A 16641-nucleotide genomic window follows, 5' to 3' on the forward strand; every position below is an offset into this window, starting at 1 on the left:
GGTGTTCCCTACCAGGGTCTGCAAAGCCCTTAGGTTGCTTCATGTAAATCTCATCATGTAAGGCCCCATGTAAAAAAGTCGTCTTGATATCCATTTGGTACAAGTCCAGGTCAAGCTGTGCAACCAAGGCCAAGACTAAGAATAGGGTGGTCCTCTTGACCATAGGAGAAAAAACTTCATCAAAGTCAATACCATGCTCTTTCTTAAAACCCTTGGCAACCAATCGAGCCTTGTATGTCAGCTTGGGGTGTCCAGGGGTACTTTTCAGCTTGTACACCCACTTGCATGGCAAAGCCTTCTTGCCCTGAGGCAAGGAAACCAAATCCCAAGTCTTATTCTTATACAATGAGTCAAGCTCAGACTGTATAGCCCTCTCCCAAGAGTGACAATCACCCCTGTGCATAGCCTCATCATAAGTGAGAGACTCTCATGTATCTGTAACTAGTACATAATCCATAGAGGGTGCAAAATGGTCAGGAGGTCGTCTATCTCTAGTAGAATGCCTCAACCTAGGCTCTGCTTTGCCTAACCAACATCCTATCTAACATCAGCATGTCTAGCATCTGGGCCATGAGCATCAGGTGATGCTGCACACTGTATAGCTAGCCATGGAGAGAGCTGAACGGGAGGAGCTGGCTCCTCCTAAAAGATAACTCTACGTACCTCAACCACTTTCTCAGGCTACATATGCATTTTGTCCTCAAGAAAAGATGACATCATGGTTGCGGATCACTTTTCGTGCCTATGGATCCCATAGACGGTAACTCATCTCTTTTGCATCTCCATAGCCACTGAAAATGCATTTGACACTTTTAGGATCCATCTTATTGCATTTGTCCTTGGGCACGTGGCAGAATGCCTCACATCCAAATACACGCAAATGATCATAAGAGGGGGGCTTGCCTTCCCATACCTCCTCTACACCCTGAAATTCAATACCACTGCTAGGCGACGTGTTAATGAGATGCACTATAGTAGTAACTGCCTCAGCCTAAAAGTGCTACGGTAAGCCAGCATGGCTAAGCATGCTACAGACCCTTTCCCCTGAATGGTCCTATTCATGCATTCAACCATACCATTCTGGGGAGGGGTGAAGGGGCGGTCAACTGACTCTTGATACCCTGCTCATCAAAAACTGCTCAAAAGCACGTGATACATACTCACCCCCATTATCTGACCTTAGGCATTTTAGCCTTTTCCTAGACTGGTTCTCTGCCAATGCAAGCCAACGCTGAAATGTGTCTAAGACATCAGATTTTCTCTTTATGAGATAAGCTCAAACCTTACGTGAGTAATCATCTATGAAAGTAACAAAGTACTTTGCCCCACCAAGTGACCATAGGGCATAGGCCCACATACATTTGAGTGCACAAGAGCCAAGGGCTCACCCATGTGTTTCTTACTGGACTTTTTATGCATATTTCTAGTCTGTATGCCATACAAACAATAATCACAAGAATAAAAATGCGAAGAGTGAAAAGGCGGAAGATACTGCAAAGCATGGAGTATTTTCATTCCTTTAAGAGACATATGCCCCAAACGAGCATGCCAAAGGGATACATGGGGAATAGAACCCACAGACAAAACATGATCCAATGTTGCTCAAGATACAAATAAGGCATAGATCTATGGCTACTAGACTTGACACCTCTTGCAAGCACAAGCCTGCCACAAGTAATCTTTCATGCAGAGTCTCCAAAAGATACAAAATACCCTACATCATCAAGCTGTCCAACTGACATAAGGCTGCGAGTCAACGCAGGTACATGGCACACATCATGCAAAGCAAAAGAACTACCAGAAGGAAACTGCATCCTAACATCTCCAATGCCCACAATGTCAAGAGACTTGTCATCACTAACACGCACAGAACCAGACATGGTACGATAGGTATGAAACCAATCTCTATAGGGTGTCACATGGAAGGACGCACCCGAATCCAAGAGCCAGCACTGCACATACATAGAATGTTTCTTAGAATCCTGTAAGGCATTGCATGAAGAAGCTGCAAGTATGTAATCATCATCTGAATCAGTGGCCTGCATGACATTAACCTCTTCTATCTTCACAGTGGACTTTGCAAGTACAATACTGCGCTCAAAAGACTTTTCCTGTGCTTTTTCTTTTCCCTTTTCCTTGCGCTTATCATCACGCATTTTATGGCACTGCAGCCTAATATTTCCTGCTTTCCCACAATAATGATAGGTAAGATCAGACTTTTGTCCATGGGACTTACTGTGACTACGTGACTTGGACCTAGACTTCTAAGAGTCCCTGCCCTTATGATCATTATCGGGTATCATTCTTCTTTCCCCTATTGGAATGGAGAAGTTGTTGTTCCAAGCATTATTGAAGATAGAACCCTATCTTTTGGAGACTATACAAGTTTTCAGTGTGGAAGTGATGGAGGCAAGAGTTCCCTTACTCTAGTGGACATGGATTTGGAGTCCCATACCCTACCATGGCTAGGCCTTGTGATTGAAGTTGTTTTACTAACAATTTTGGAAGTGTTTTGTGTTAGACAGTGGTTCGCAAGGACGCTTCACATTTCAGTGTGGGAGGAAATGATGATACCAAAAGAAGCACAAAAATAGTGCACAACAAAATCTATACATACACCATATTTTTATTTTTTATAAAAAAGATAGCAAGCACATTGTTACAAAATCACTAAAATAATATCCCACATAAGGGGAAGGGGGGCCACATCTATTAAATTCAATGGTATGCTTTCAAGTGTTACGTGCATGCATTTGTAAAGGGTAGGAATACTCAAAATTAAAGACCAAAGGCCTTATAATGTCAAATGTATCAAAGTTTCAAAGAAATAATAAAATACGAAGAAATGTGCTTTTTGGGGAAGAGGTGGGGTGGAGTGCACGAGTGGTTATGTGCCTCTTTCCCTTCTCTCTTCTTCAATTGCATATTCTCCCTTTTTGGTGGTGCCAAAAATATGTTCTCTCTCCTCTCTCCTCTGTCTTTTGTGCAAAAATTCATCTTTTCCCTTTTGTTCTTACATAATGGTTGAAGCTATGGATGAAGATGACAAATTGATTCATTATTAAAAGAGAGATTTATGGTTTCTTTTCAATTTTGAGATTAATGGCAGAGCCATACACATAGATTTTGTGTGCTTTGTCCCTAGTTTTGTGATTGATTATGTTCGTGGGAGGGTTGCTATCAATGCATGAAAGAAGGAAGAATGACAATGAAGCAAGATTCAAATTTTTAGAACTTGAAATGACAACCCAAGTGATGGGACCTAAAATGGGTCGGCACTGACTATGGCACTGCATGACAGACAACCCCACCACACGGCCTCGCGGGCCAGGAGCATCTAAAACTCACTTTGCAATAAATACTTATGGCAATTTTGCATTTGTATCCAATATGTAGTCCAATATTCATCTTCCCTTCTCCTCAAAGGGAGATCCCATAACATATGGGCATAATGCCTCGTAATACACACATAGGGAAGCACCTCTCGGCTGATTGTCGCGGCTCCACTGCGACTCTCCTACACCTTGGGGATTAGCCCCAAGATGCGTCGCTAACACATATAAAATTCACACAAACTCCACTCTTTCATAATTCAGCGTTCCAGGAGATTTTGATTTGCCTCACAAAACTTTCCCCAACGGAAGCATCCGTCTAAACAACAGCTTGGGTTTCCTGTCCTCTCAGCATTGGTCAAAGTTTATCAAATAAGTGCAATGCCTTCCAGGAGATACCACGTGGCATGCTTGATGCAAGGTGTATGATGATTGTGCACAACCACTTTATGATTAAAAACCAGCCATGTGAGGTGTGAAAAACAACCCTTTCATGAATTTTAAGCGTTACGTGATGCGCTACTTTAGGGACTAGCACCGGAACTTCCCTACTAGTCGCCTATATTTAATTATGGAACGATCCCTAAATGCTATGCACAAAGAGGAAAATATGAATTTGTATCTTTCCAGCAATTAGATCGTTGCACAAACTTCATTCCCCCCTCACCGTTTAGGTGTTGCTACGGTGCATAGGTGTAAATGGTTGTTTTGTATCATTTTTGTATGTAAAAAGCAATAAACACGTACTATAACACAAAGGACAAGGCCAAACTGAGGCTTGACCTCATGCTTTAACCTTGTCAAACATTCACGCACATAAATCTTATTTTTCCACTTTTTTTTAACATGAAAAACCCAATTTCCTCTATTTTTTAATTTTTTTACCTATTTATTATTCATGAAAAATAGGTATTTTCTGATTTATTTGTATTGGCTTATCATTTTTATTGAAACTTAACATTTTCTCTGATTTTATTTCATTTCCACTCCTTTCTCCCAACTCAAAATGGGAAAAAACCACTAATTTCCACTAAAAATGCCATTTTACAAGTTGTAAAGAATCAATAATGGCTCTAAATCATTACGGGTTCTGTATTTCTATAGTTACAGCCCTGAACCATGATGCAAACAAGGTTCAAACAAAAATTCATTGCATATGAACAACATTTCGACCATGAAACAACAAAAACAAGCAAATTTCTTCATAAAATTGGAGCATACTGCATGTCTTGCGTGTTGCGAGTTTTTTAATGATTATTTTGAGGAGCCCATAGACTGATCAGCAAACATTCTTCAGTGTTGAACCTCTTTCATCAACCTTCTCTTCATCTTGAAGCAATCCAATCACAGCCAGACAAGCATTCTTCAACCCCTCTCCTTCTTGATTTCCTGCACATGAATAGCCTCTATGCACAAGAGAGAGGGAGGAGAGAGAAAGTCTCGTTTTTTATCTCTTCATTCAATGCATCATTTCTTGATCTATTTGTGGAGATGGAGGGCAAAGGATAGAAGCATTCCAGGCCCAGGAGCATTCCTGTGCATTCCTCTAATCTGAAAATGCATGATGAGGGGGGGGGAAAATGGGGCGCAAAAAATTGACCCCCCCCTGGTTTCATTTCGTGGCTTTTTGTTGGCTAAGCTCTTTGTTAAGAGCTTTCAAACTCTTAATCAACTTATCTAGTTCATGACTTTTGCATTCACACTTCCAGCAAATGGATTTTTCAATTTTGAGGGGGCAAACGACATCAGATTCGAGATCTGTTTGGACGAGTGCCTCCGTGTAGCATCGAAATCTACAAAGCTAGGCCCCGTCACACTCTTCTTGGCTTTCGGATCCAGTAGCTACTTCACAACCTTGAACCTTGCGGGGATTAAATGGGGGATCAAACGACCTCGGAATGGAGATCCGAGACTTTCGTTGGATTCCTAACGCCATTTTACATCTAGGAAAACTCCAACTCGGCCATTCGCCACCGCTTGATTTCCATGAAAATAAGCACTAGCGCTTTAGGGACTTGTCGCTTAAAATCGTACTGATTGCCATCGCCACCTTCGACGAAGTCTATTTTTCCCCTGATTTTTGTAATTTTGACTATTTTTAAGCACTCTTGGCATAAAAAATCATCTGTCAATAAGAAACCCAAATGATGATGTGCAATAGAGTTTTTCACACTATGTTCGCGTAGCGGCACGACAATATTCTAGCCAGAGAGGTCATGACTCTCATGCCCATTCTTGTTTTGTTGAGAGAGGTCACTCCTCTCTATTCCACCCATAGCAAGGGTGATGCCGACTATGAAGAATTCGTTGATGATGCATGAGATCTAGAATCCCATGTCGATGAAGGGCAAGAAGCAGATGGAACCCATAACACCAATCTTGTGCACCTTGACAAAGGCACAGTAAGTACACCAGCAGATGATGAGGCCCTGGTAAGTTTTTCGCAGATGATACTCTCCCTGTCCTAGAATTCTTTACTGTAGAAACTTATTTCTCTAGCAAGTTAAAACACGAAGGAAGAGAATGAGAAGATGAAGCTTTGGTTATCATTCCTCTCAAATCAATCGTTACACTACTTGGCTAGGAGGTTGCCACTCTCCTAGCCTGCAGATGTGATGAAGCCACATCCATAGATTTTCTACCTCTGCTATCTACCACATGTTTGGTGGATGCCGACCCTAAGCCTACGATCGAAGTAAAAGAAGCCAAAGTAGTACCATCAGCAATTTGTACTGCAAAAAAATCGTTTTTGGTTAATGCAGATCAAGCAATCAATGAAGAATTAAATGAAGAACAGCAACAACAAGCAAGGGCCATCTTCAAAGAAGCACTACATTTGATGCCCACCAATAATGTGGTGGATGTAACTTGTGGCAATGATAAAAAAGCAACATGTCATGGAAGTAGCACAAAAGGAGTAGACGACAAAAAAGAAGCAAGTGAAGAAAAATAAGTATTAGACACATAAAGATCAGACTTTGCTTTTTGCACCATCCATCCTTCTATCCTTGCTCTTGATCACATTCCAGATGCAACCAAAGCAGTCATGGCAAAGTATTTGGACGATTCTGTTGTCCTTGCTCCAACAACCAATAAATTTGATGCTGCCACAATCCATTATCAAGGAAATGGCAAAGATGTAGACTACCCCTCCGATCACATGAGTGATGCTTTCTCTCCGAAATATGATGTAATTGCAACAAACGAAGCAAAAGAAGAAATATCTAATAATGATCAACATGGCAATACTGATGTTGCACTTGCAACCCTTATCATTGTTGCCGTTTTTGTGTAGGATGCTGATACAGATCTTGGCACCCCTTACTCTATCCTGATTACTGCTGCCAATATTCATAAGAATGATGACAATGTTGTTGTTGTCCTGAATGTTCGTTCTCACACTAATCGGATTATGGTGTCTCTATTCCTGCTGATGTGGCTGCCCTCATCGATCTCGCCTTTCATGTAGCAGTGGTGGTTGTTCATTATGCTACTCCTCTTGTGGAAGTGGTGTACATATTCTCCCTGATGGTGATCACTTTTGATAGCCCTTCCCAAATGAATTCTTCTACATGCAACCATTCATTCTTCTTATGTCAAGGTTAAAAGGGGGAAGATTTTCTAATGCTATTGATGTAAAAGTTTGACCTCAACATTTGACAATGATCATCAAGTCATGTGCATATGACATGAAGCCACACTTCAAAATGAAGAGCCTACAAAAACTCACAACATTCCATCATTTTCTTATCGATCTCGACTAATCAATGTAAATTCATAGCTATCATGTATAAAGCTATCGACTATAATCCTTTCTTTTCACACCTATGCTATTTAGCAGACCAAAAAAGAGCACATTTCAATACCATATAGGCACTACATCATGCACTATAGTAGGATCAATAATATACCTCACCCTTTTGATGGATTTTTGATCCAAAGGGGGGTGTTGGTGGCTAATGGATCATAAAATCCAACAAGAATTGAAGAGCCACTTGTACCGGTTCATATCATGAGAACCACTTGTTATTAAAAGCGTGTATCTCCTCCTTAATATACAATCGTCTTCCATCCCCTATCTCTCGTCGCAATTCATTCTCTCTCTCATTCTTTCGTTGGATTCCTAACGCCATTTTACATCTAGGAAAACTCCAACTCGGCCATTCGCCACCGCTTGATTTCCATGAAAATAAGCACTAGCGCTTTAGGGATTTGTCGCTTAAAATCGTACTGATTGCCATCGCCGCCTTCGACGAAGTCTATTTTTCCCCTGATTTTCGTAATTTTTGACTATTTTTAAGCACTTCTCGGCATCAAAAATCATCTGTCAATAAGAAACCCAAATGATGATGTGCAATAGAGTTTTTCACACTATGTTCGCGTAGCGGCACGACAATATTCTAGCCAAAGAGGTCATGACTCTTATGCCCATTCTTGTTTTGTTGAGAGAGGTCACTCCTCTCTATTCCACCCATAGCAAGGGTGATGCCGACTATGAAGAATTCGTTGATGATGCATGAGATCTAGAATCCCATTTCGATGAAGGGCAAGAAGCAGATGGAACCCATAACACCAATCTTGTGCGCCTTGACAAAGGCACAGTAAGCACACCAGCAGATGATGAGGCCTTGGTAAGTTTTTCACAGATGATACTCTCCCTGTCCTAGAATTCTTTACTGTAGAAACTTATTTCTCTAGCAAGTTAAAACACGAAGGAAGAGAATGAGAAGATGAAGCTTTGCTTATCATTCCTCTCAAATCAATCATTACACTACTTGGCTAGGAGGTTGCCACTCTCCTAGCCTGCAGATGTGATGAAGACACATCCATAGATTTTCTACCTCTGCTATCTACCACATGACCCTAAGCCTATGATCGAAGTAAAAGAAGCCAAAGTAGTACCATCAGCAATTTGTACTGCAAAAAAATTGTTTTTGGTTAATGTAGATCAAGCAATCAATGAAGAATTAAATGAAAAACAGCAACAACAAGCAAGGGCCATCTTCAAAGAAGCACTACATTTGATGCCCATCAATAATGTGGTGGATGTAGCTTGTGGCAATGATAAAAAAGCAACATGTCGTGGAAGTAGCAAAAAAGGAGTAGACTACAAAAAAGAAGCAAGTGAAGAAAAATAAGTATTAGACATAGAAAGATCAGACTTTGCTTTTTGCACCATCCATCCTTCTATCCTTGCTCTTGATCACATTCCAGATGCAACCAAAGCAGTCATGGCAAAGTATTTGGACGATTCTGTTGTCCTTGCTCCAACAACCAATAAATTTGATGCTGCCACAATCCATTATCAAGGAAATGGCAAAGATGTAGACTACCCCTCCGATCACATGAGTGATGCTTTCTCTCCGAAATATGATGTAATTGCAACAAACGAAGCAAAAGAAGAAATATCTAATAATGATCAACATGGCAATACTGATGTTGCACTTGCAACCCTTACCATTGTTGCCGTTTTTGTGTAGGATGCTGATACAGATCTTGGCACCCCTTACTCTGTCCTGATTACTGCTGCCAATATTCATAAGAATGATGACAATGTTGTTGTTGTCCTGAATGTTCGTTCTCACAGTAATCGCGATTATGGTGTCTCTATTCCTGCTGATGTGGCTGCCCTCATCGATCTCGCCTTTCATGTGTTAGATATGATCAATGCCCCACCCTCATTAGGTGCTACCAATGATCCATGGTGCTCAAAGTTGTAAGGCCCCCATTATGAGGAGAAGCCAAATGTGAGCCCGGACATTGGTTGAGTCCTGACTTGTATATCAGATGAGGTCTATGTGACCGGATGGCAAAAAGGTGACTGTTGTGGGTCTAATCTTTGGGTTAGACGGAGTGGTTAAGCTGGTAGCAACTCGAGGCACATTGCATTGAGTTGCGTGGTAAGGGAGTTAAAAGGGGCCCCTATTGTGGGGTCCGGGGGCCGCGGAAGCGGCCCCTGGCTGGGGGGTCCCAGGGGGGCCAGCGGCCCCCCTGGCGGGGGTCTGGGGGCAGCGCCCCCGGCCCGATGGTAAAGGGAATATTCCCTGGAATATTCCCTGGCCGACTAGTGGAGGCTCATATGGTAGGTCGGTCAGCAGGCCGACCTAACGACCTTCGCGGGCTATAAAAGCTAAACCCCTTCGCAGCCATCTTACACTCATCTTTCACCCAGTCAGAGTTGTTGTTCCAGCTAGCCTTAAGCTCTTCACCTATCTTCTGTCTAGATCGCCATCTAAGCTTCACACAGTGGAAGCGCACGGGTGGACAGAGCCATCTTTGTATCAGTTGTTTGGAGTTAAAGAATTTTATTGATTCTCCTCTTATCTGTTGTGTACTCTCTATCTCTTTCTCAGATTCTGTTCGCTGCGCCGTGTAATATTTTACATGGTATCAGAGCCCAGGGGGCTCTAGAGATCGGAGAGAGTGCAAGAGGCAAAGGCTTCAACAGCAAAGAGAAACGATGTCGACTCCGGGAAGCAGTTCTGGCGCATCAGGAAGCGGTGCAGGAGGTGGTGCTGCTGTACCGGCTATTCAAACACTGAGGATTCGTCCACCAACCTTCAGCGAAGGCAAGTTAGATGGTACAAACTACACCTTGTGGAAGTTCAAAATTACTACTATCCTTGATTCTTATGAGCTTCTGGAGACTGTGCTGGGGACTGACGCAGAACCACAGCCTACCCCCGACCCATCAAATCCTAGTGTGATGATTCCTCCGAATGCAGATCTTCTACGAGCTTGGAAACGAAGGAATGCAGATGCATTGTGTGCCTTAGTTACAAGCTGTTCTGACAGTGTTTTGACTCTGATTCAGCATACAACCAAAGCGTCAGAGGCTTGGAATGTACTAAGGAGTCAGTATGAAACACGAAACCAAACAAGGATTCAAAACTTGGAGAATCAACTAGCAGCGGAGAAGTTTGCTGAAGGAGAGACGGTTGAAGCATTCATCACTCGGATTAAGAATCTGCGCGACCAGATGGCTGGCGCTGGGATACAAAAGACTAGCGAAGAGCTAGCTCGGAGGTGTCTTCGGATTTGTCCACAAAAGTTTGATGGACTAGTAACTGCCCTTAATACTCAGGTGAGACCTCAAGCTTTGACTTTTGAGGAGTTTTGTGCATTATTAATGGAGGAGGAGTTGAGGCTGAAAGCCCGAGAAGGAAGCAACAATGGAGATGCTGCATTCTCTGCCAATGCAAAAGGCAAAGGTGTTTCCTCCACCAAAAATGATGGTGACAAAAAGAAGAAGGGCGGCAAGAAGAAGTTTCAAGGAGAGTGCTTCTACTGTAAGAAGAAAGGACATGCAATTGCAGATTGTCGTGTCAAGAAGGCAGATGAAAAGAATGGTACCCTTAAAAGTAAAGGGAAAGAGACAGCCAATACGGCTGAAGCAGAGTTGGAATTATTCATGGCGACCATTGAGGAAGTGTGCTCCTCGGCGCAAGAAGAATCTACCACTGACTCTTGGGTGTTGGATAGTGGGGCCTCCCGTCACATGACCAACAAGAAAGGTCTATACAGTTCTATGCAGCCTCTACAAGAATCCATCACTGTGACGGTTGGAAATGATGCTAAATGCCCTGCTGCGGGCACAGGTACTATTTCTTTTGTTGCTGCAAATGGTGAAGTCAAAAAGCTTTCAAATGTGTTGTATGTTCCCGAAATCAGAAGAAATCTCTTATCAGTTGCTGCCATAACTGATCTTGGTCATGAAGTAAGGTTCAAGAAGACAGGTGCAGAAATTATTGATAGTGCTGGCACAATTGTTGGCAAAGGAGAAAGGAGGAACAACCTGTATGAGCTAAGTGCTCTTACAGCCACCGCTGGAGTGGGCACAAGTAAGCTTTGGCATGAAAGGTTTGGACACATCGGATTTGCAGTATTGAAGGAGATGCAAAAGCAAGGTATGGTTGCTCACCTACCTACAATAGCTGAATTGAAGGAACCATGTGAAGCTTGTATGATGGGCAAGCAACAGAGAAAGGCATTTCCACAAGAAAGCAAGAATAGAGCACATGCTCCTCTAGAGTTGGTGCATGCTGACTTGTGTGGTAAGATGCCTACACAGGCCTTGGGGGGATCTTCTTATTTTATGTTGATTGTCGATGACTACAGTAGGAAGATGTGGGTGTACTTCCTTCGTGATAAGGCTCAAGCTTTTGGTAAGTTTAAAGAATGGCTAATACTTGTTGAGAATGAAACAGGGAAAAGTGTGAAGAAATTTAGAACAGATGGTGGTGGTGAGTTCAACTCAAAGGAGTTTGAAGGCTTTTGCAAGAGCAAAGGGATCAAGCGTCAATTGACGACGCCTCACACACCTCAGCAGAATGGTGTTGTGGAACGCAGGAATCGTACCATTGTGGAGATGGCAAGATGCATGCTAAAGGGCAAGGGATTGCCTAACCATTTTTGGGCTGAAGCTGTTAATACTGCAGTCTACATTCTAAATCGGAGCTACACAAAGGCTCTCAAGGGAAAAACACCTCATGAGGCTTACACTGGTAAGAAACCATCTGTTTCACATTTCAGAATTTTTGGATGTGAATGTTATGCACATGTTCCAGATGAGAAGAGAAACAAGTTACAACCAAAAAGCAGAAAATGTATCTTCTTGGGTTATAGTGATGAGCAGAAGGCTTACAAGTTATATGACCAAGAGGCAAAGAAGATCATCGCGAGCCGTGATGTGGTGTTCAAGGAGGAGCCGCATACAGTGGAGGAGGAGAAGGCAAGGTCTTCCACTTTATCATCAAGCGAAGAAGTAGTCCACTATGAACCTGTCCCGAGAGCTATCCCTATCCTTAAGGAGGAGGAAGCATCATCTTCAGATGATGAGGAAAAAGTTCACCAACCTGACATCACCCCACCGGAAAAGCCATTGCCGCGCTGGGTGAAGCAGCTCTATGACCACAATAATCCTATGCCTGCATCTGTTGAGGAGAAGGCAGACGGACCAAGGAGGTCTCAGAGAATAGAGGAGCAAAGGAGGGCTTCTGCTCACATAGTCAACATGGCCTTGATGGTTGAGATTATGAGAGAAGTAAAGGAGCCAACTGACTTAGAAGAAGCACTTGCAGATCCATCATGGAAGGTTGCTATGCAGGCGGAGTATGACAGCATAATGAAGAATGACACTTGGGAGCTAGTGGATCGGCCAGCAAAGCGGAAGATTATTGGCACCAAGTGGATCTGGAAGGTAAAGTACAAGGCTGATGGTACCTTAGAAAAGTACAAAGCTAGACTGGTTGCCCAAGGATTTTCACAAGTTGAAGGGTTTGATTTTCAAGAGTCATTTGCCCCAACTGCCAGAATGACCACTATTCGCACGGTACTTGCAGTGGCTGCCCACAAGAAGTGGCCAGTGTACCAAATGGATGTTAAGTCAGCGTTCTTAAATGGTGACCTCAAGGAGGAGGTGTACGTGGCTCAGCCACCAGGGTTTGAGGCCCCCCATTCTGAGAACAAAGTGTGTAAACTGAAGAAGGCATTGTATGGGCTGAAACAAGCCCCCAGAGCATGGTACCAACGGATAGATAGGTTCTTTTTAAACCTAAACTTCAAAAGATGTGCCTCAGATGCTAACTTGTATGTTTACAGGGATGGTAAAAAGTCTGCAGTGATTGTCCTATATGTGGACGACCTTCTTATTACAGGTGACTATGAAGATATGATCAACCAAACTCGAAAGGCTTTGAGTTTTGAGTTTGAAATGACAGACTTGGGCTTGCTGCACTATTGTTTGGGGATTGAAGTCTGGCAAGAGCCAGGAAAGATCTTCATCTCTCAGAAGAAGTATGCATGGGAGATCTTGAAGGCATTTGGCATGACCGAGTGCAAGGAGATAGCTACACCTATGGAGGTGAATGTAAAGTTATCCGTTGAGGATACATCAGCACTAGCAGACATTGGGAGGTATAGGAGGTTGGTCGGCAGTCTAATCTACTTGTGTAACACCAGACCAGATATCAGTTTTGCTGTTGGTGTTTTGAGCAGGTTCTCAAACAAACCTCATGAGAGTCATTGGAAGGCTGGGATGCGGGTGCTCAGATACTTGAAGAAAACTCTTGACTATGGTATCACATACAGTTTCGGAACTTCTCTTGTGGGGAACTGTGACTCAGATTGGGCAGGAGACATTGATTCCAGGAAGTCAGTTTCTGGTTATTGTTTCTCTTTGGGTTCAGGAATTTTCTCTTGGATTAGTAAGAAGCAACCAACAGTGGCATTGTCTTCTACCGAAGCAGAGTACAAGGCAGCTTGTTTTGCTGCATGTGAGGCCGTATGGTTGAGAAGGATTCTATGGCATATGGGAGTGCAGGATGAAGAACCAACTGTGCTGAGATGTGACAATCAGAGTTGCATCGCCATTGCCAAAAATCCAGTGTTTCATGCACGCACCAAACATATAGAGATCCAGTATCACTATGTGCGTGATTTGATGGAGGATGGGATAGTGGAATTGGTCTACTGTCCAACAGAGGAGAATGGAGCAGATATCTTCACCAAAGCACTTACGAAGGATCTGCTTCAAGTTCATCTTCAGAGACTCGGCATTGGGCCGAGGAGATAGTTCACCTATGGGTGGACATTGAGGGGGGGTGTTAGATATGATCAATGCCCCACCCTCATTAGGTGCTACCAATGATCCATGGTGCTCAAAGTTGTAAGGCCCCCATTATGAGGAGAAGCCAAATGTGAGCCCGGACATTGGTTGAGTCCTGACTTGTATATCAGATGAGGTCTATGTGACCGGATGGCAAAAAGGTGACTGTTGTGGGTCTAATCTTTGGGTTAGACGGAGTGGTTAAGCTGGTAGCAACTCGAGGCACATTGCATTGAGTTGCGTGGTAAGGGAGTTAAAAGGGGCCCCTATTGTGGGGTCCGGGGGCCGCGGAAGCGGCCCCTGGCTGGGGGGTCCCAGGGGGGCCAGCGGCCCCCCTGGCGGGGGTCTGGGGGCAGCGCCCCCGGCCCGATGGTAAAGGGAATATTCCCTGGAATATTCCCTGGCCGACTAGTGGAGGCTCATATGGTAGGTCGGTCAGCAGGCCGACCTAACGACCTTCGCGGGCTATAAAAGCTAAACCCCTTCGCAGCCATCTTACACTCATCTTTCACCCAGTCAGAGTTGTTGTTCCAGCTAGCCTTAAGCTCTTCACCTATCTTCTGTCTAGATCGCCATCTAAGCTTCACACAGTGGAAGCGCACGGGTGGACAGAGCCATCTTTGTATCAGTTGTTTGGAGTTAAAGAATTTTACTGATTCTCCTCTTATCTGTTGTGTACTCTCTATCTCTTTCTCAGATTCTGTTCGCTGCGCCGTGTAATATTTTACATCATGTAGCAGTGGTGGTTGTTCATTATGCTACTCCTCTTGTGGAAGTGGTGTACATATTCTCCCTGATGGTGATCACTTTTGACAGCCCTTCCCAAATGAATTCTTCTACATGCAACCATTCATTCTTCTTATGTCAAGGTCAAAAGGGGGAAGATTTTCTAATGCTATACAAAAACTCACAACATTCCATCATTTTCTTATCGATCTCGACTAATCAATGTAAATTCATAGCTATCATGTATAAAGCTATCGACTATAATCATTTCTTTTCACACCTATACTATTTAGCAGACCAAAAAAGAGCACATTTCAATACCATATAGGCACTACATCATGCACTATAGTAGGATCAATAATATACCTCACCCCTTTGATGGACTTTTGATCCAAAGGGGGGTGTTGGTGGCTAATGGATCATAAAATCCAACAAGAATTGAAGAGCCACTTGTACCAGTTCATATCATGAGAACCACTTGTTATTAAAAGCGTGTATCTCCTCCTTAATATACAATCGTCTTCCATCCCCTATCTCTCGTCGCAATTCATTCTCTCTCTCATTCTTTGATGCTTTCGTTGTTACACTCTAACAGTGTGGGAGGCACCCTGGCCTCCCACAGAGAGGAGGATACTTTCTTCCCTATCAGTGTTGCTTGGAGATTGATTGGCTCTCATTGAGCTCTCATCACTCTCATAATGCTTTTCAATAGAACTAGTCCTTTCCAATGATGGTAATGATTTTTTCACCGCAATGGATGCTGTCATTACAACACTAAAGAAAAAGGAGCAAGGAAAAAAGGAATTCAAGTCTTCCAAAAGAAAGATGAAGATGGAGAAAAAACTGGAGAGGTAAAAGACTATGAAGAGGAGGAGCAACAACAGCAAGGAGAATATGAAGATGAGGAAAATCCTTCAAAGAAAGGGATGAAAAGAGTGAAACAAAGACTTCCCTTAGCTTGAAAACTCTAAAAACTATAACCATTAGGCCACTACTTTTGATTTGAGTCAAATCTCCTTATGATTTCAATGCCTAAGTAAAAGAAAATCCACTTCTCTCATACCATGTCAAAATTTGTGGTATCCAAACTTTTCTTGAGGTCTTTCTTCACAACCTTTCCTTAATCCTACCACATTATCAATCTTCAAACTTGAGATTTATCACAATAAGATTAGAGAGAAGGCAAGGTTATTACAAGTGGGTTGTTTTCTCATGGTGCTTGATTGATCAACTAAGAGCTGGATTTTAGGACCCGCCGTTCTTAAAGCACTGGAGCCTGTTTTTGGAGTCGAAAAGTGCTCGAGAGGCATTAAAGAGAAATTTTTCATGAAAAATCAAACGATGGCAGATGGCCAAGCTAGAGTTTTTCTAGATGCATTTCAACGTCAAGAATCCAATGCAAGTCTCAGTTTGTCAATTGGAGGTCGTTTGACCCCCCCATTGAATCCCCGCAAGGTTGGGCGTTATAAAGCAACTACTGGATCCAGGAGCCGTAAAGTGTGTGACATGGCCCAAGTTTATAGATTTCAACGTCACGAAGCTAGTCGTCCAATCGGATCGCAAATCGAAGTCTGTTTGCATCCCCAAGCAAGCTGAAAACCCTTCCGCGGCAAAGCAAAAGTGGTTTTTTTGAAGTGGACATTTTATAAATGAAATGAAATGAAACTTAAAATGAAGAAAACATGGAAAAACATGTCGAGATGCAGGGAGGGAGCATTTTTTGATTGATGCCCCATTTTTTGAGGATGATTGTGCCTCTTGGATGCTCAATCATGTAGAGAGAGAGAGAGAGAGAGAGAGAGGGAGATCCTTGATCTATGCAGAGAGGGCAAAATTTTGATGGTAACCATGTTTAATATGATGAAGAGAATGAAATTCTCATTTTTAGTCTTTCTCTCTCCTCCTTGCTCTCTCCTCTTATGGGCTGTTCATATGCATTAATGAAAGAGAGAAGGGGGGGTGGGGGGTGATGATGAT

The sequence above is a fragment of the Lygodium microphyllum genome, chromosome 25, assembly GCF_053477565.2.
Source record: "Lygodium microphyllum isolate KBCC chromosome 25, Lygodium_microphyllum_v1.1.10, whole genome shotgun sequence".
NCBI lineage: Eukaryota > Viridiplantae > Streptophyta > Polypodiopsida > Schizaeales > Lygodiaceae > Lygodium > Lygodium microphyllum.